This window comes from Pelophylax lessonae (assembly GCF_965119305.1).
Source record: "Pelophylax lessonae genome assembly, chromosome: 3".
Classification (NCBI taxonomy): domain Eukaryota; kingdom Metazoa; phylum Chordata; class Amphibia; order Anura; family Ranidae; genus Pelophylax; species Pelophylax lessonae.
In genome coordinates this window covers 548,415,328-548,436,532 of record NC_138770.1, presented here as the reverse complement: position 1 = coordinate 548,436,532, position 21,205 = coordinate 548,415,328, and the positions used below count along the sequence as shown (strand labels likewise).

Here is a 21,205-nt window from a genome sequence, read left to right as displayed (position 1 = left end):
AACATTTTTCATCCATAAGGCTTGGGTTTGGGGATAGTCTGACCAATAATGGGTCATAGTCCCTTTGGAGGTGTGACATCATCAACAGATATTGGAATAAAAGGGGAATATATGCTTGAGGAAGACTTGGCATCTATACCACCTAGTAATGAGTTTGAACACCATTCTAATACAATTTATTGAGACTTTTAAAAACACTTTCAGACTGGCCATATGCTAGTACAGTGGTTCTCAATTCCGGTCCTCGGGACCCACTAACAGGCCAGATTTTAAGTATTACCTTGGGGGATGCAGACTAGAATACTGCAATCACTGAGCAGCAAATGAGATCACCTGTGATGTAATTTAGTTATCTTGCAAACCTGGCCTGTTGGTGGGTCCCGAGGACCGGAGTTGAGAACCACTGTGCTAGTAGATTTTTGCCAAGTGATTGATGCCATTGATCTGGTGAAGCCATTGCCAGTAATTTTTGCCATTGATCTGCCAAGACAGTCCTATTATTCAGTCAATTATCAAATGATCCAACACTTCAGCAGCACAGTCAGTGTGCAGGGAGTGATATCACTGCAGACAGCATGCTGGGATACAGGGTGGGTACTGAGTGCAGAGACTTTCCGGTCTGAGCAGGGGAACCAAGGACTCAGTGAGTTTAATATACCTATGTCTTCCCACCTCATCCCCTCATACCACCCTACCCTCAATGCACCTTCCTTCATCCTGCCCTGGTCCATGTGCCTACTTGTGGCCTTTCTATCCTCCCAGGTTACACCATTCTATTTCTCTCCCACCGATCGAAACCCCCTTCCCCCGTCAATACACCTTACACAAGCTTAATTTCCTTCTCCCTGTGCATAGAACCTCCAGCCTACTTCACCCTCCTTCCTGGTCAGAGGAAGGACACCACCTTGCTTTCTTATGCTGCCTTTCTCTAAGCAAGGCAATCATCTGACTACCCCCCACCTACCTTCCCCAGTAGTTGTGCCTCCATGATACTCTCCTCCCCCCCAAGATCACGATCCCCTCCGCCCATACCACCCCCGAGTGACAGGTCAGTAAACATTCTAATATAAGTACCCAAACATGCCACATTATTTCACAGGATACAATGTATGCAATGTCAACTTTCTTTTCTATGATGTCATTAGAAACAGGTCACAGAGTAATGTGCTGTGAGGACAATACAGTATAGTATGTCTGTGCCCACTGGTGATTCTCAATAAAATTACACAACAGGTGGCCCTGGAAGCTGACTAAGGCTCTTTTCACCTCTTTGCATGACCATTTGCTCCTGCACGTCATGAGTAGAGCAGCCCATTCATTTCAATGGGCTGTCCTTCCTGCAAGAAATGTGGGGAAAAAATCCCTGACCCTGTTCCTGGGTCTCTTTACACCAGAACACCGTGCAGGAGACCCTCATTCAGTGCCAGTTTCCCACACCTCATTCCAATTGCACTGCTCTTGTGATCTTCAGAGGGTGTCAGTGCAAAGTTACCGACATCCCAAACGCAGGTTGCTTATACTGGATGCCAGTGTGTTTCCAAAAGTAGTGTATGCACTGCTTTTGGTGCAGAGCAAATTCAGCCTATTCAAAATGAATGGACTGAAATCACACTGCACAAAACTGCATGTAAATCGCACAGAAACCACACGGCATTACTGTGCAATTCACATGCATTTCCTAGTGTGAATGGGCCCTTAATTGCATGTTGCCACAGCACCATGTGATTTAGTGCACGTGAAATCATACCATAGTTGATGTGTGTGGGGTGCTATTAAGAATGTGCAGCGCTTTTCTCTGCGGGTCAGGAATGCATGCAATGTTATGTGCATTCCTCACCTGCAAGGATGTTAACCTAACCTATGAATTACATCAGATCAAAAAAGTCTTTCCTCCGAGTACCTGTGGAAATGTGTAGATTCAGCAAGAGATTACGCCCTGCCCCACCCCATCAAAAGTTCTTAAAGAGTAACTCCACTGAGAAAAAAAATTCCCTATGTTGATCTACAGTATGTACATTGCAGGGATTTGAACAAACTTTGTTGCAGATTTCTACTTTTTGGTATTTTGAAGAAATAGCTCTTTGTTTGTCTGTGTCCATGTGCTAAATGTATATCTGTATCGGAGTGGTTAGGCCAATGGTAGGCCAACACACAAGCAGGAAATAAAATTTCTGGGGGGGCGCCTAGTACACCATCTGTGTACAGAACACCTCCAGGTAGCCATATTGCATTGCATTTTACAGACGTTTACAGTGCTGCAGATTGAAAAGGAGAAGTCATTTTTAATAACATTCTATTACAGTATGACTTGTGTCGCAATTGTATATGCTATGTTATGGTTTTTTTTTATTTGCTAATTTTTTTATCATGAAAGTGGAGTTACCCTTAAAAGTAAAATGTAATGCGTAGTACTTTCCAGGCAGATTTGTTTTCACTTAATTAAGTACAAAATACTGTGTAAAGTACTTTTGTTTTGGGTATACAATAGCCACAAGCTCACTTTAGTAGTGTTTCTATTATTGTTCAAGGAAAAATCCAATTTGCTTGGGAAGTACAGTATTGATATTTGAGCTCCCTCTTGTGGACAAAATAGAAGTTGCTGGCGCATTGGAAATACTGTATTTTTGAGTCAGTGTGTTTTGCATGATGTGACACTAGCTCCATTGGTGTGCTTGCAACTAAAGCAATCGAGTACTATCCCTCCCTGATACTTTTTTTTATTTGCACTTACATTAAAATTTTCAAGATAAGCTTTCGGGTCTACCCCCTTCCTCTAGTGTGCAAGCCAGTGGCGGCTGGTGCTCAAATTTTTTTTGGGGGGGGGGGGGGCGCAAAAAGAAAAATGTAATAGGTATTGCTTCGCGTCAAAAAACACAGTAAAAAATTGCGTGACTTTGAAGTCATGGTACAGGCATGGCACAGGTGATGGTATAGGCATGGCATAGGTGATGGTACAGGCATGGCACAGGTGATGGTACAGGAGATGGTATAGGCATGGCACAGATATGGTATAGGCATGTCACAGGTCATGGTACAGGAGATGGTATATGCCCCCTTTCAATGCAGAGACCAGCGTACATGCCCCCTTTCAATGCAGTGACCAGCGTACATGCCCCCTTTCAATGCAGAGACCAGTGTACATGCCCCCTTTCAATGCAGAGACCAGCGTACATGCCCCCTTTCAATGCAGAGACCAGCGTACGTGCCCCCTTCAATGCAATGAATATGGTGCTGTGCCCCCTTCAATGCAATGAACACTGTGATATGCCCCCTTCAATGCAATAAACACTGTGCTGTGCCCCCTTCAATGCAATAAACACTGTGCTGTGCCCCCACAATGCAGAGTTCAGCGTGCATGCCCCCTTCAATGCAACTGTGCTGTGCCCCCTTCAATGCAATGAACAATGTGCTGTGCCCCCTTCAATGCAATAAACACTGTTCTGTGCCCCCTTCAATGCAATGAACACTGTGCTGTGCCCCCACAATGCAGAGTTCAGCGTGCGTGCCCCCTTCAATGCAACTGTGCTGTGCCCCCTTCAATGCAATGAACACTGTTCCGTGCCCCCATCAATGCAGAGTTCAGCGCGCGAGCCCCTTTCAATGCAGAGCGCCACAGCATTGTCCCCAATCACTGCAGAGCACCACAGCATAGTTCCCAATCACTGCAGAGCGCCACAGCATTGTCCCCAATCACTGCAGAGTGCCCACAGCATTGTACCCCAATGATTGCAGAGTGCCACAGCATTGTCCCCCAATTGATTGCAGAGTGCCCACAGCATTGTACTCCAATGATTGCAGAGTGCCACAGCATTGTACCCCAATGATTGCAGAGTGCCCACAGCATTGTACCCCAATGATTTCAGAGTGCCCACAGCATTGTACCCCAATGATTGCAGAGTGCCCACAGCATTGTACCCCAATGATTGCAGAGTGCCCACAGCATTGTACCCCAATGATTGCAGAGTGCCCATAGCATTGTACCCCAATGATTGCAGATTGCCCACAGCATTGTACCCCAATGATTGCAGAGTGCCCGCAGCATTGTACCCCAATGATTGCAGAGTGCCACAGCATTGTACCCCAATCAATGCAGAGACCAGCGTGCCTGCTCCCTTCAACCCAATGCACTTACCTGGCGGCGGCTCGGCTATCGGCGGCGGCTTTTCCCCTCCTCGATCCTTCGTCCTCTTCTGCGGCGGCGGGAAGGTGAGCGGAGCGGCTTCTTCCTCGTCCTCTTCTGCGGCGGGAACCGGCGGACGGCGGGAAGGTGAGCAGCGGTGACGGTGAGTGACTGACGCACGCACCGGCACTGCCCCCATTGCGACGTCAGCGATCGGATGTCCTGGATGATGATTGGTCCAGGCTGGAGACTGGACCAATCACAGCCAGGATATCACAAAGGTGGGGGTGGCCAAGCGCTCTTTCCTGCGCCCAGGTTACGCCCCCAGAAGGCAGCCAATCGGCGCCTTTCTGGGTCGTAAACCCCACCCCCCCTTTAGCCACCACATAGGCCGGCGAACCGATTTTTTTTTTTCTATAACTTTATTGTTCTTTTTTGTCATTTTTTTCCCTTTTTTTTAAGGGGGCGGCGCCCTGGCGCCCCCTATGCACGGGCCGCCACTGGTGCAAGCCGTACTAATATGTATTTTGGAGAAAGCACAGTGGGGTTTATTTACAAGAACTGGAGAATACAAAATCTGGTACAGCTCTGCATGGTAGCCAATCAGCTTCTTACTTCAGTTTGTTCAATTAGGCTTTAACAAAAAAAAAAAACTGGAAGCTGATTGGTTTCTATGTAGAGCTGCACCAGATTTTGCACGCTACAGTTTTAGTAAATCAACCCAATATTTTTAATGACAATGCCTTCCACTAATAAATTTGGTTGTAACTTGTTTTAATCTTTTACTTCTACTTTTTACATGCTACATAAGCTAAGACCCATGCACATAAAATGATATTGTTTGTTGTTGGCAGCTGCATCTGCTGTGTATACCTTGGGGCTCCTTTCTTAGCAATATCATGTAATTCTTATTATAAATGTTATACCAGAAAGGCTGATATATTTTGTTCCAGGACTTAAATTAAACAAATGAAAACATTCAAAGGTTAAGTTTGGACATGGGGCAGAACTTGCTGCCCCTCTGAAAAGCAATTCTCTGTGGATAACTTTTCAACGGTGTTTGACAGGAATTACTATATGGAGGTGCCACACACCAACAACTCAATGCGTATTAAAAAATGAAGAGTGGTCTAAGCCTCAGCTCTTCCTGAGACCATGCCCTCTGATTCATTTTGCCCGCCTCTGGGGCTTAGTCATAGAACACTACCTCCATATAGTATACCTCATTAGGCTGCTGGGATGAGCATTTTAGATGCCAGCACCCCCTTTGGTTGTGGATGATTTGAGCTGCATCTTTTGGCTGCAAAAGTTCCTACAGGTGTTTGACATGTAGTCGACCATGTGAAGTTGCAGAGAGGCCTTATTCACTTGAATAGGTCACATTCAAGTGAATAAGTACTGTCTATTGAAAGTGACAGGGGGTATCGATTTTGCTATAGCCATGAAGCAAAACATCATGGCCATGGTGTGTGTACATCCTTGCCCGATTGACTTTGCAGCTTAAGGGGGAAGGGTGGTAAAAACAAGACTCAACCCCCTGTTTTTCAGCCCCCCCCTCCTTCTAACCACAATTGTATACAATCTCTTACAGATTATTCCAAATAATACGGATAATATCCCCTGTAGGCTGGCATACACACTGGATTATACTGAATTTTCCTAATGTTCAGTCTGTGGTTTTTCAGAATAATCGATAGACACTTGCATCATTGACATCTACTTACCAAGTACCATAATTTGATATTCAAAGCTTTTCCCCCCGGAGGTTGTCCCTTGAGTTGATTGTAGACAGTGTGGACCCTTGTGTGCTCATTGGCTGTTACTGTGGATCTTTTGATGTTTATAGGTTTAAGGAGATGGTATCTATTTTAATTGTTCTGACCCATGTTTGATGGTAAAGAATCAATATATATTTAAACACCCTTGTATAATAAATAAATGGAAACGTGTTGGAGTTCCCCTAGCAAGGGATATTATATTAGGAAATTCCATTGGTGGATATATATGCATGGTCCACCCCACCAGTGGGCAGATGGGTATTGTGATGTGTCAGGGTCACTTTCTTGGTGAATGTATTATGATGTCAGAAGACTTGTTTTTTTTTTTGTATAAAATGTCTTTTTAAACAACGTTTGTATAAATTGAAATACCTTTTTTTTTTTTTTTTACAACGTCTCTCTTTTCTCCCATAGAAAGTCCCATGGGAGATTACTGTATTGTTTGTTGTACTATTTGAGATGAGGCGTTACACAACTCTATGTAGGCCAATCTTGTTGTATAGGACATTCTGAGTAGAGAACTGCCTGTGGTCTTTGGGTGTACTTGTTCTAGAAGGGATCTAAGTGGCAAAGGTTGCTACATGGATTGGAGTTGCCCTGATAGAGTCCTAGATATGCTGACCATTCCCTGTTACCTCCAGGAAAGGCTGCTGTAAGAAGTTTAATGAGAGGTTTCTCCTCCCATAGTTGCTATTGATCATTTTAGAGTATCCTGTGACCCTAAACCCCTATCCTGTTTAAGTTTCTTCAATTAACAAATACTAAAAGAGACAACCTATAGACTTTTTGTTAGTGTTATTGGAGCAGTTGTGAATGGACTGGTGTTTGCTGTGGTTGGCAGCCTCTGTACTTTTAGGGAAGAACCATTTATACTAGCAGCACAACACTTACAAGTTCCAAAGTTACATTTCTATTTAAACTACATCCTGTGTTTGTAATATGAATTTAATTTTAGGCTTCATTTAAATCACTTTAGTCAATAAGTAAGGGTGTCTGTTGGCTATTAATGGGTTTATTTGGTATGCCTGTGGCCACCGCCTCTTCAGTGATTAATAATAATTTCTAGAATAAATGAGGCTGTTGTTTTTTGTTACGAAGAGGAATCCTTATCTACATACCACCCTTTGTTTTTCAGTGCATAGAAACCAGGCTTTTAAATCTAAATGTACTGCAGCTAAAGGGGGACTATATTTTCACCAGAAAACTGCTTAACAGGTTGCTAGTAAAGACCGTACATACTGTTTCATTCAGAATTCTAATTCATGCAATATTAGTTTTGATTTGATCATATTAAATAAATTCATACAACATTTTTTTTTCTCTATACAGTTAGTGGAATAGCCTTTGTCAGTCAGGGTATTAGTGGTTCCTCCAGAGGTTGCTAGGAACTGAGCAGAGGTAGATTTGACCTACTGTCTGATGGTGTTCAAATAGTTCAAGTAGCAACACCACTTAGCAGAGCCTGAGGCATGGGACCAGTGGAGATTTTCCTCTTATTCCTCACAAAAGTGACCACTGACAGTGACACTAATGATCTGATTAATTGTATGTAAGGGGGTATAATTCCTGATGACTATCAATGTAAGTAGAATTCTTCTTACTGTCCCTCAATGTATGGGGGCATTACACCAAACACCATTATAATGGGTATTCTTTCCACTGACTATCAGGGTAACAGGGCATTCTTTCCATTTACTATTAGCTTAGGCCCCTCCATCACTGACCACCATTGTTATGTGGCTAATGTGCCCATAAGCTGTAGATATAATATTTTTTATCAGGGCTTCTCTATGACCTGAACACTATTATAATAGTTCCTCCATGAAAATCCGCTTGAAAAAGGCTACATTAGTGTAACCACCAATTTAGGAGGCTACCACTTTAAAGATTACACATGTAAAAGTGTAATTCAATACTGATCACTAATTTAAAGGGGCACATCACTGACCACCAATGTAATCATGACATTTCTCCACTGGCTACCAATATAGGGGGGGGGGGGCACCTAACCACTGACAACTAGTGAAAAGGAGCACTTCTTCAATGACAGCCGTTGTAAGGGGGCAGCTCTTCCACTGACCACTAATGAAAGGGCCACCAATATAGGCAGGTCCCTTCTCCATTGACCACCAATATAAAGGGGATGGTACTTCACCAATGACCACCATGTATAGGGTGTACTACAATGACCACCAATGTAAGTGAATACTTCACTAGTTACCCCATTGAGCAGACATAGCTTCAATTTACCCATGCACCTTTAAACAAAACCCTGCTCTAATGTATTTTTTGTTTTAATGTCCAATGTATTAAATAACAATGTCTACCAGTATTAAGGGGGGGTCACTTCACCAGAAATGACCAATGTAAGGATACAATTCCCCAGTTGACACCAATGTACATGGGCACTTCACTAGTTAATACAGTGAGTAGACTATTTAACCATGCACCTTTAAACCATGGCCAATGTACCATATTAACAACCACTGTATTATTTAACAATGTGGAAACATGCACCAAAGCTTTCCTCTCCTAAGTGTGCCCAAAAGAGCCCAAGGTCTTTCACAATGTCTTTCAAATGCACAATTTCAAAACTTCTTTTCCTACTGCACTGTAAATATTCACTGTACATTTGACAGTTTGAACGCTGATATTCACCGTTACAAATGTTGTACTTATTGCCAATGAATTTTCAGTGAATATCATTACAAGCCATCACCATGCCTAGACTAGATTGACCAGAGTTTTATAAATATTCCTCAGTTTGCATTTTAGATATTATTATGTTGGCTTTAAGTAACCAACTACACTGGTTTAAGTTTTTAAAATGCTGCAATATTCTGAATCTGTATATGTCTAATTTTAAAGCTCTGTGCTGCTTTATGCACGAATGACTATAACCAAATCCTCTGATAGGGGCAGATTTCTCATAACTGGTCCCTTGTGACTTTAGTGCTTTGCACACAAGTCACTAGCTCTAAGCACTCTCTGTGTTTACAAAAGGTAGACCCCGGGGAATCCATACTGACCCATACAGAAAGAACAATTAGAAACAAGTCATTTACCAATGATTTAAAAGATCTCATTTAACATCAGTGGTTAGAGATGGCTGAATGGACTCGCACCTGCTCCCAGGCCAATTTAAGAAAAAAATCTGCCTCACCCACAAAATTTTAACCACCTTAATCAAAAGAAAGACACCCTGAGCAGAATACATATTGACGACAGGAACTTATAAGAAATAGCCCCTGAAGGGTTGATTAGTAGCCTATTTGCACAATAAAATAACTCTGTTTGACAGCACTTTATTCATGGTAGTTATGAGAAAAGGCAGGTGACTAACTATGCATATGCATACAGCGGTAATTTTAGCTTTTAACACAATTTTGAATAAATAAAGAACACCAAAAGTGATAACAAAAATCATAAATATAAAAAAAGACCTCAAGTATTAAACACACAAAATACAAGTAGTCCTTTTTAATTAGTAATTTGAGTAAAGGTCCAGAAAAAATAATTGCGTACGTTGTTCTGGTAGTTTTTTTTGTATTCTTTCTATTATTCATTTTCTTAAGGATTCATATTATTCATATTCTTAAACCCCTCATATACCCCCACTGTAGTTTTTACCCCCTCCCTTTCCCTTTTTAACCCCCCTCCCAAAAAAAAAAAAAGGAATCCCCCCCCCAGTTCTGGTAGTTTTGAAATGGCACTATGATAGTTTGGGGGCATTTAATTTTTTTTTTTTTTTTTTTCGGTTATATGCTTTTTAACTGATTTCTTTCAAATGTTTTTACTTTTTTTCAGAACAGCTTTATTTTACATAAATTTAATATACAGAGTGCATCTGTATAACAGGGTTCATAGAGCATTATGAATTATGTTAAGTAAAAAAACACCACACAAGCTTTTCGGACATTTTTTTCAGAGTATTGAAAGTCTATATAGCTATGTCAAAACAGACATTTTTTCAGCATAGCAGTTAGATGTAAAATGTTAAAATAGACGTCTAGACATCCACCTGCTGAATATAAATCCTACATATGAAATATTGATATTCGTGTTTTTTATAAAATTTCTAGTCCTAATAATACATAGAGAAAACATAATCAAAATGCTATATACGTATGTGACTTTAGGTGGCATGTATGCTGTTTGAGTTATATGTGCTGAAATTCTGATGGTGGTAGTATAAAAGGCTTTCCGCATAAACTAAAAAGAGAACATTAATGCATGTGAATGGTTGGGCTTTGGGCACCCATGAAAAAAATGTGAGAAAAGGATCAATGTTAATTACAAGGAGAGCATGGGATGGGTAGTTCAAAATCATGAATGATCACAAAAAGCATCATGTTGGCTGCCAGTGGTATGCATGTAAACTTGGCAGTCCTATTTTATCATATCGCATTATAGTATAACTAGACATTAAGCCCGTTAAATTAACGGGCGCTAGAACATATGTCGTCAAACATTTGTAAAAACAGAAAACTTTGCGTGATAAGCTTGTGTTAAATAATGCTCATTCCCCACATAACTAGCATGCTTTATAACATAAGCTCTATTAACACATCTGCTTCTGGAGGTGGACATTTGTAAAAACATACTTGTTCCAGTTAAGTGAGAGCCTCTGTCAGCTCTGTGCCCTAGCAACGTCGGGGACATTCGCAGAGCTGACTGAGCGGCTCTCGCTTATCTCGTTCTTTTTTCTAACAACACGAGAGCCGCATGACGTAGCCAGCTCTGCGCATAGCGTCCCTGTTGCCCTAGCAACATCGGGGACACGCGCAGAGCTGACCGAGCGGCTCTCGCGTGCGAGCGCGCACCCGCCGCGTGCCCGCGCACACCCGTCGCTTCAACAGTTTCGCCCGGTGTTCTATTAGATTTCCCTACCTACGTAATTTCCGGTTGAGATCAGCTGTGGATTCGTCATGCAGCAGCTTGTAGCCGCGTCACACGTCCTATTGGGCATGCGCAGAATAGGTAGGGAATTATGATAGCATCGTAAGGGGTCAGACAAAACTCCTAGTGTGCATGCGCCGGTGCATGCGCACCAACGTGTCGGGCAGCGGGATCTCTTATAACAAACATCCATCCAATCTCCATGGCACACACTGCGCTGACCCGACAATCCGATCTCCATGCCCCACACTGCGCCGACCCGACAATGAGACAGTGGACGTGCGCATGTGGGTAGGAAATAGGATTGTTGGATCGGCGCAGTGTGTGCCATGGAGATCGGATGTATGTTTGTTATAAGAGATGCCGCTGCCCGATCCGTTGGAGCGCATGCGCCCACTCATGCGCAGTAGGACTTGTGCCTCAGCCCTTACGATGTTATCAAAATTCCCTACCTATTATGCGCATGCGCAGTAATACGTGTGACGCGGCTACAGCTGGTGCATGACGAACCTGCACCAGAAATTACGTAGGTAGGGAAATCTGATGGGGTAGGGTTTTCTGACAGAACACCGGCCGCCCGAAGTCTCTGCGCTCCAAGTCCCAACGGCTGTCCGTGGGGCACATGCGCAGTAGCGCAATCCCACAGACACAGGGACTGGACGCAGAGACACTTGTACTTTATATGTATAGGTATTCGACCCCCCTCGTATATAAATAGGGATTATAGTAAATATTGGGCCCCTCTCATATATAAATAGTAATGTATGGTATATACTGGGCCCCTCTACTAACTTCAGTCCATATACAGTATATACTGGGCTCTTCTCGTATATAAATATATGGTATATACCAGGGCCCCCTTGCATATATTACAGACGTTTAGTATATACTGGGCCCCCTCGTAAATAAATATGGAAGTTTAGAATATACCGGGCCACCTCCTATATAAATATGAATGTATAGTATATACCAGGCCCCCTCATACATAAATATGGATGTATGGTATATAGTACCCCTCCTCATATATATAGATGTATAGTATATCCGGGACCCCTCGTATATAAATATGGATGTACAGTATATACAGGGCAGCGGCATCCCATATCTCCCAATGGGCTGACAATCCTTGCCCAGCTTCTGCAGGTGACAGTATCATTGTATCCTCTCCCATCATATAACATGGAGATACAATACATGATCCCCCCCCCCCCCAATCATATAGCATGGAGATATAATACATGATCCCCATCATATAACATGGAGATATAATACATGATCCCCTCACCATCATATAACATGGAGATATATGATGGGGGGAGTGGATCATGTATTATATCTCCATGTTATATGTTTGGGGGGGAGGGGATCATGTATTATATCTCCATGTTATATGATTGGGGGGGAGGGGATCATGTATTATATCTCCATGTTATATGATTGGGGGGGAGGGGATCATGTATTATATCTCCATGTTATATGATTGGGGGAAGGGGATCATGTATTATAACATGGAGATATAATACATGATCCCCTCCCCCCCATCATATAACATGGATATTTATTACATGATCCCCTCCCTCCCCCCATCATATAACATGGAGATATAATACATATTGGAGGAGCCTTGTGATAGGAGGCACACTGCTGTGGGGGGTGGGGGTCACCCATAGGACCAGCCTATGTCCTGGCACTGTACACAGACATAAGGAGAAGAGGGGGGTGCTGAGGAGGATTGGTTACCACAGGTAACAACCCCACTCCCCTCCCCCAGGCCTACACACTCCGAGCTGTTGTGGTGTAGGCTGGCGTGGCATGCTGGGAGTTGTAGTCCCTCAGGTGACAGGAAGAGACAGGCAGGGTTTCCTGGGCTTCCCCGGGGCCCAGTCTGCCAGGTGCACGCACAGCCCGAGCACCCCCCTCAGCCGCCTCTGCAATGCGGCCCTGACACGGCGGTGCCTGACATGCTCACCATGGTGTCCGGCGGTCGGTTTGTCTGGTAAGAATGAGGGGTGAGCTGCCTTAGCTGGTCCACTGGCTACAGACTTTGGCTGGAAGGAGGACGCTCCAACACTGACCCGCTGCAGCCTGCTGCCCAAAGTCTTTTTGCTCCAAATCCCAACGGCTGTCCGTGGGGCACATGCGCAGTAGCGCAATCCCACGGACACAGGGACGCTGGATGCAGAGACACTTGGGTTTTATTATTATAGATGCAAAAGTTCCACTTTCATAAAAAATGTTTTCCTTTGCAGGCTTTGTTCATTGTAATTGAGGATCTGCATTGCTGGATGGAGTAATTGAAGGTGACTTTTTATTGTGGGATATACAGTATCTCACAAAAATGAGTACACCCCTCACATTTTTGTAAATATTTTATTATATTTTATATGTGAGAACACTGAAGAAGTGACACTTTGCAAAATAGTGAGTAGTAAAGTAGTGAGTGTACAGCTTGTATAACAGTGTAAATTTGCTGTCCCCTCAAAACAATTCAACACACAGCCATTAATGTCTAAACCGCTGGCAACAAAAGTGAGTACACCCCTAAGTTAAAAAGTCCAAATTGGGCCCAAAGTGTCAATATTTTGTGTGGCCACCATTATTTTCCAGCACTGCCTTAACCCTCTTGGGCGTAGAGTTCACCAGAGCTTCACAGGTTGCCACTGGAGTCTTCTTCCACTCACACTGACAACATCACGGAGCTGGTGAATGTTAAAGACATTGCGCTCCTCCACCTTCCGTTTGAGGATGCCCCTACAGATGCTCAATAGGGTTTAGGTCTGGAAACATGCTTGGCCAGTCCATCACCTTTACCCACACTTTCTTTAGCAAGGCAGTGGTCGTCTTGGAGGTTTGTTTGTGGTAGTTATCATGTTGGAATATTGCCCTGCGGCCCAGTCTTTGAAGGGAGGGGATCATGCTCTGCTTCAGTATGTCACAGTACATGTGTGCGCTATTCTTTTTTAATTTACATGTCTTTTGGTTCATAGCTGCACCAGCTTTAGAAATACATGGGTATGCTCCCCCAAATTTTTTGCTTGTTTATTATGTATTCGGTCTGACCAGACTACCGAGGTTGAGCAACCCACCCCACCCCCCACACACACCTGTACTCCATCAGTGTCCACTATCAAGTGGATATAGGAGGGGTCCCCTGTAGTGCATTTGCACATCTTTCCCAGCAAGGAGTGTTGTCTCCAAGGGTTAGAAAGGCTGGATTCATCTCTTTTTCATGGATAGTGTAGGACCCACTGATAATGGGGTACTTTGACGTAGTGGTGGGCTTGAGCACTATATGGCCATATGGTGGGACCAAATCCCCATTTTTATTCATGGATTGTCTTCAAATTTGGTAATTTCTTTTGCATGTGTGCGCTATTCTTTTTTAATTTACATGTCACAGTACATGTTGCCATTCATGGTTCCCTCAATGAACTGTAGCTCCTCAGTGCCAGCAGCACTTATGCAGCCCCAGACCATGACACTCCCATCACCATCAAACCACAGGACATGGTTCCAGTAATCCATGTCCTTAGTCTGCTTGTCTTCAGCAAACTGTTTGCGGGCTTTCTTGAGCATCATCTTTAGAAGAGGCTTCCTTCTGGGACGACAGCCATCCAGACCAATTTGATGCAGTGTGTGGCGTATGGTCTGAGCACTGACAAGCTGACCCCCACCCCTTCAACCTCTGCAGCAATGCTAGCAGCACTCATACGTCTATTTCCCAAAGACAACCTCTGGATATGATGCTGAGCACGTGCAATCAACTTCTTTGGTCGAACATGGCGAGGCCTGTTCTGAGGGGAAGCTGTCCTGTTAAACCGCTGTATGGTCTTGGTCACCGTGCTGCAGCTCAGTTTCAGAGTCTTGGTAATCTTCCTATAGACTAGGCTATCTTTATGTAGGGCAACAGAGTCCTTTGCCATGAAGTGCCATGTTGAACTTCTAATGACCAGTATGAGAGAGTGAGAGGGATAACACCAAATTTAACACACCTGCTCCCCATTCACATTTGAGACCTTGTACTAATAACAAGTCACATGACACCGGGGAGGGAAAATGGCTAATTGGGCCCAATTTGGACATTTTCACTTAGGGGTTTACTCACTTTTTTTTGCCAGCGGTTTAGACAATAATGGCTGTGTGTTGAGTTATTTTGAAGGGACAGCAAATTTACACCGTTATACAAGCTGTACATAAACTACTTTACATTGTGTCAAAGTGTCATTTCTTCAGTGTTGTCACATGAAAAATTATAAAAAATATTTACAAAAATGTGAGGCGTGTACTCACAAAGCGGCTTTCCATGGGGGCACCCCATGAAGAGGAGGGGCCAGGAGCGCTCGTAGGGGACTCCAGAAGAAGAGGATTGGGGCTGCTCTGTGCAAAACCATTGCACAGAGCAGGTAAGTATAGGCATGTTTATTATTTATTTTTTTTAAAAGAACCTTTATAACCATTTTAATGTTATGCTAACAATTTAAGTTAAACTGAACTGTGCCCAAGTCCTACTCTGCTCCCTCTGGACTTCCCCACTAATTTGCTTACCAGACTAGTGACCCGTGCTTCAGTACATTGTCATCTATGCAGAGTTATGTGCTCCAGTATGGTTTGCACTCAAATGAAGCAAGCCACACTGGACCACAAGTGAACTGTGGAACACCCACACTTTGCAAATGAACCAGTTCAAGGGGCTAAACTGCGCCCAGCACTGGTTTAAAGTGTCAGTGTGAGTTCACCCTTAGAGACCTTATTCCTCTGCTTATTTGCCTTCAAGTGACTGTAAAATTTCAATCAACCAGTTTGTAAGGCAAGGCACTGTTGTATGTGGCAAGGATATTTTTGCTACAGTAAACCCAGGAGCAGGGCCGTTTGAAGGAATTTGGGGGCCCCAAGCAAAATGGACATGGAGGCCCCCCCCGACCCCCCGCAAACACGCAAAGCCTTTTTTTTTATCAGCTAAAAGGTATAATATATATATATTTCCATGGTGTCCTGTGTGCGGAGGCGTGTCTGCGTCGCATACTGACGATCCCTGGCGGTTTCTGTTTGATTGTGAGTAGTTATTGTAACATATGGCCTCTATGTGAAATCCAGCTCAACTCAATGGTCTCTCCTGTGAGGAATGATGTGTACATACATTTGCATTATCCCACACAATTTTAATAAAAATATATGATTCATATATTTTTATTAAAATTGTGTGGGATAATGCAAATGCACACATTATTCCTCAGAGGAGAGACCATTGAGTTGAGCTGGATTTCACATAAAGGCCATATGTTACAAGAACTACTCACAAATCAAACAGAAACAGGGGATCTGAGGAAGAGGGAACTCCTTTGCAAATTGCAAGTCATCAGCAACTAATCCAGCTCCACTCAATGGTCTCTCCTGTGAGGAATGATGTGTACATACATTTGTATTATCCCACACTATTTTAATATATGAATCATATATTTTTATTAAAATTGTGTGGGATAATGCAAATGTATGTACACATCATTTCTCACAGGAGAGACCATTGAGTGGAGCTGGATTTCAGGCCACAAGAACTACTCACAATGAAACCGCTGCCATGGATGGATGGATGAAGGGCTTGTTGAAGAAGACAATGGCAGGAATCCACTGAAGTTCTGTACTGGATCGTCATACCCGATGGAGGCGGGGCACGTCGACGTCATGTCAGTACGCGACGCCGACAAGCCCCCGCACACAGGACACCATCAGCAATGGAAATCCAGCGCTAGCCTGGGCCCCTCCTCCTCTCACTAAAGCAGCAACGGCCGCCGGGCCCCTCCCCACCTCACACAGAAGCAGCGCCGCCGCCACCGGGCCCCTCCCCAGCTCCCCTCCTCACACTGAATCAGCGCCGGGCCCCTCCCCTCCATCCACTACTATAGCCCCCCCTTCCTGGCTTCCCGGCTGGGCCCTCGGACCACGTCCGAAGTGCCCGACTGCTCAGTCCGCCCCTGTACATTTTATATCCGGGAGAAATAGATACAAAGTAAGTGACTGACCAGTCGTTGTCTTGGGGCTCCAGGCCAGCTCGGGGCCCCAGGCCAGCTCAGGGCCCCAAGCAATTGCTTGGTTTGCTTGCCTTGCTGCGACGGGCCTGCCCAAGAGTACTGGGTGTTCTTATCAAAACAGCTCCAGTTGCCCCTATTCCACCTGTGCCCACAGTTTCAGCACTCAGCGCTCCTCAAATGTTAAACCAGTATGTTAGATATTGACACTTGGCCTTCTCTGTCAGAGATGCTGTTTCACAAGAACCTAAGAAATGAATACCTTATACCTCTAGCCTGTAGATATTATAATTTACATTTGTTACATGTAAAATATTTTAATGAGAAGACTTTGTTGAACATATTTGGTGGTAAATATGGGGGCTGTACAAATTATTGAAACACTAAGACAAAAAAATTCTAGCAAAATGCATTTTTTTAAAACTTTTTTTACTATTCATTCCTAATAAGATAAAAAAGGACTAAAAATATATGTATCCAAATGTGCTACCCAATTCAAGAACTATCTGTCGAAAAAAAATGTTAGGTTGCACTACAATCACTAATATGTATATGTGTAGAAATGAGGTATCACCAAAATGAAAAATACTCGCTGAGACTCAAGGTAATTTTAGGAGAAAAAAAACTGGCACTCAAGTGGTTGAGGAAACTACTGTGCTTCTTACTGTTTCACCAGAGGGCCTTTTGGTCCTTTTTTACCCACCTCACCATAACCTTTCTGGTTTTGCCTAGTTATACCTTTTCAGTGCTGTATGCATATTATAAACTAATGGTTCAGCGTGTACAGTTGGCCAGGGACATCAAGGAATGATATGCATGGCTGAGGAATATTTTGGGTGATGGGGTTGAGACTCATAGATACCTTTTGTTATATGAAGGCTTCACTGTAATAAAACCATTTATTAAAAAGTATATATTTTTTACTCAAAGACCCTAACAGTGAATGGCAGATAAGTATGTCCCTGGAATTTTAACCTGAGAAGTGGACATTGACCAGATGTCAAATGCAGTCAGTAAATAAAAATTGGATCCTTAGTGATCATCCTTCCATGAAACCCATCATAAAACATCAGTTTGGTGTTCTTTAGATTTGATGTCAATTTGCATATTGTGTTTGATTATCTCGCAAATTCAATGAATTTTGATTTTGAATTTACTCATTTATTTAACATAGTAAACAACTGTATACATAAACAGGGACAGGACAGAGCAGGATTGGGGACCAAAAGGGCAGAACAGGTCGGGGAAAATAAAAAAACGAAGCGCTGATCAAATACCACCAAAAGAAAGCTCTATGTGTGGGAAAAAAAAGAACATAAATTTGGTTTGGGTACAGCGTCGCATGACCGCGCAATTGTCAGTTAAATTAACACAGTGCCATATGACAAAAAATTGCATGGTCATTAAGGGGGGTAAAACCTTGTGGAGCTGAAGCAGTTAAAGACCGTGCAAGTGCTGAAAAATTCCTTTTGGTCCTGGCAAAAATTCACCCAGCACCCAAATTATTTTCTATTGTATAATTAACAGACCAGAAGAGAGCAAATAGGAGGAGTTCATTGTTAGGGTATACCTACACCTTAATATTCATTTATTGATTGATTACAAGTACTTATATAGTGCCGTCATCTTACACAGAGCTTTAAATATATATATATATATATATATATATATATTGTACATTCACATCAGTTCCTGCCCTTAAGGAGCTTACGATCTAAGATCCCTAAATCACATGTACAAACTAGGGCCAATTAAGACTGGAGCCAATTAACCTACCGGCTATTATCACTTTAACTACTATGGGGTTGATTTACTAAAGGTAAACAAGCTATTCACCTTACAAGGGAAGTTACACTTTGCAAGGGAATTTGCCCCACAGTTTAGTGACCAAGATGAAGCTCTGCTGACTTCCATTATGTACAATATGCTGTCTATTTATTTTTATTGCACATAACTAGGTATTCTTTGCAAAAAGAAACTTCACTACATTCACCAAGCTCTGGGGAATATTCCCCTGAAAAGGTTAATTATCCTTGCAAAGTGAAAAGCCTATTTGCCTTTAGTAAATGAACCACTATGTGCCTGCTGTGTGCACGTAGAGGGGCCTTGTGTATTTTTAACTTATGTTTTTCTGATACCATACTTTACCATTTCTTATGCAATTCTAATAGAATCCTTTGAGTCAACTGCCAAAATAGAACAATGTCATACAGCTGAAAAAGGCCAGCTTTATTTCACCCACCCGCACTTACCTTGTTGTGACCTAACCAAGCATACCAACATCATGTCGGTACCAACAACAATAATGTTTTATTATACGCAACCAGACTCATTATTGGAGCTTGTTTCATCTTCTCTTTTTTTATATCCAAGCATGGTATGTATTTTAGGGCTAGAGATTTAAACTTCAGTCCAGCCACACTGGCAACAGTATTAATAAAGAAATTAGCAATGCCTATGGTGCCCCCAAGAAGCACTATGATAGCCCGAATTTCCATTTTATACTGACTGATTTATTGAGAAATTTTCACTAAAGGAGCTGTCTTTAAAGTCGAACTCCAAACTAATGGCTAACTACACAGATGAAATACATACTGTATATGTGAGCTTATATATCAACCATTGCATTCATATTTCTGCCCATTAGATGGGATTTACACAGCTCTGTCATACTGTACAATCCTGCCCAGTTTAGTAACACTTACAGGTCTTGTCCCTCCATCCCCAGCTTATGATTAAAGTGTTACAAAACCTAGGACCCTGCATTCACTATATCTGTCTATCACAGTACAAAGGACATGACAATGCAATTATTTCAGTAAATATAAACTGCTAAATACCTTTTCCCATCAGCAGTATATAGACTGCTATAAGTTCCTGGTGAAGCCTGTAGGAGGCATTTTCATATTGCATTGAGCTGTCCTATTATGATCCCTGACCCTTGATCCTCTGTCTGGACAGTGCTAATTGGTCCTGTGCTGATCACATACACCCTCTCTAGCAATACACACCAAACTGAGCATGTGCAGCCTGACTTCAAAGGCTCTGTCTTATCCAGGCATGTTCTGGAGTCAGTGGAAGAAGGGAAGGATCTGTGCATACAGGATCAAACAGCCTTTTTACTCAATGCAGAGGATCAACCCCTTAGGTTCCACAGTGAATATAACAAGCATGCTTTACTACATGTACAGACTGATTTTACTGTTGTGGATTTAGTAACACTTTAAATAGTGAAAAGAAAAGTGGCACACTGATGAAGCAATCTCTCTTTCTCTATGCTTTCTTCTATCAGTATACTCCCATTAGCACGTGAGTATAATTGAGTGGCTCCTCATGCTGATTTTCCCTCCCCCAGTCAGTGTTTTACTGTCCAGAAGAATGCAAGAGGCTGATTCCAAGTTAAATGCAGGTACTTACATCACTTTCGTTGAAAAAAAAAAAAAAATGATTGTATTAATAAATACAGGCGGCATTATTTTGTGTCTTTTATATCTGTCTGGAGGTCAGCTTTAAGCCATATGGTCAGTATCTGCCCTGACAAACCAGAACCAACATCCCCAGATATGTTAAAAAAGGTTTTACAAATAATATCTGGTGCAGTACAAGATATCCAAACATACCCTGCATGCCAGTTTGAGTGTTTGCTTTGGAATTAGGTTGACTCTTTCATGGTGGACAACTCTTCTATCCTTTTCCTGTTGCTTTGACCTTCATCTTCGAAAATTTTAAAGATCCAATGAATTTCTGTTTCAGAAATAAGTAATCTCCCTAATGACACCCATTCAAAACTCGCATCAATGAAAAGAAGATAAAATATAACTTCCAAGAGACGTTATTGTTCATTTTAACTACAATATCATCATTATTATTTACTACAATTGCATCATATTTCAAAATGATTTACAGGACACTGCATAAAGTATAGTTACAATTAGTCTGCTATCATTTACAAAAAAAAAAAAAGGATTTGATAGCCATTGAAAGTTATTTACAACAATGAAAAACACAAAAAAAGAACAATCTTTTGGTAAGAAATTAGTAAAAATAGTTTTTCCAAATATTTGCATAAATGAAAATAGTATAAAAAAAAAACACAACATACAATGGTTAGGAATGCACATTGGTCCTTCTATATTAGATTTCTAGTTAAGAATCATATTTTCCCAGAGTTCATAAAAACATTAATTATGGCACATTAACATATTTTCTCACATTCTACCCTGAGCTAGAAAATGGCAATTGTGCCCATAATTTACCTGGTGTGAAATACAGCATTCTTTCTGTGCATTCACTGCTACGAATGTTCCTTCTATGAGCAGAGCTTAGGTGCTCAAAGAGAGTTGAAAGGTTATTCACACTATTGCCATCTCCTTTTTAAAGTAGTA

The 21,205-nt window shown here is 42.3% G+C and overlaps 1 long non-coding RNA gene across 1 annotated transcript in view; it reads left to right on the top strand.

Moving 5' to 3' along the window:
• Positions 1–9,800: 9,800 nt before the first annotated feature.
• LOC309551537 overlaps positions 9,801–21,205 on the top strand; it is a 68,742-nt gene continuing 57,337 nt past the window's right edge. The window contains exons 1-2 of the long non-coding RNA XR_014225091.1: positions 9,801–10,169; positions 19,953–20,651. This is a non-coding gene — a long non-coding RNA (uncharacterized lncRNA). The remainder of the gene's footprint in view (positions 10,170–19,952; positions 20,652–21,205) is intronic.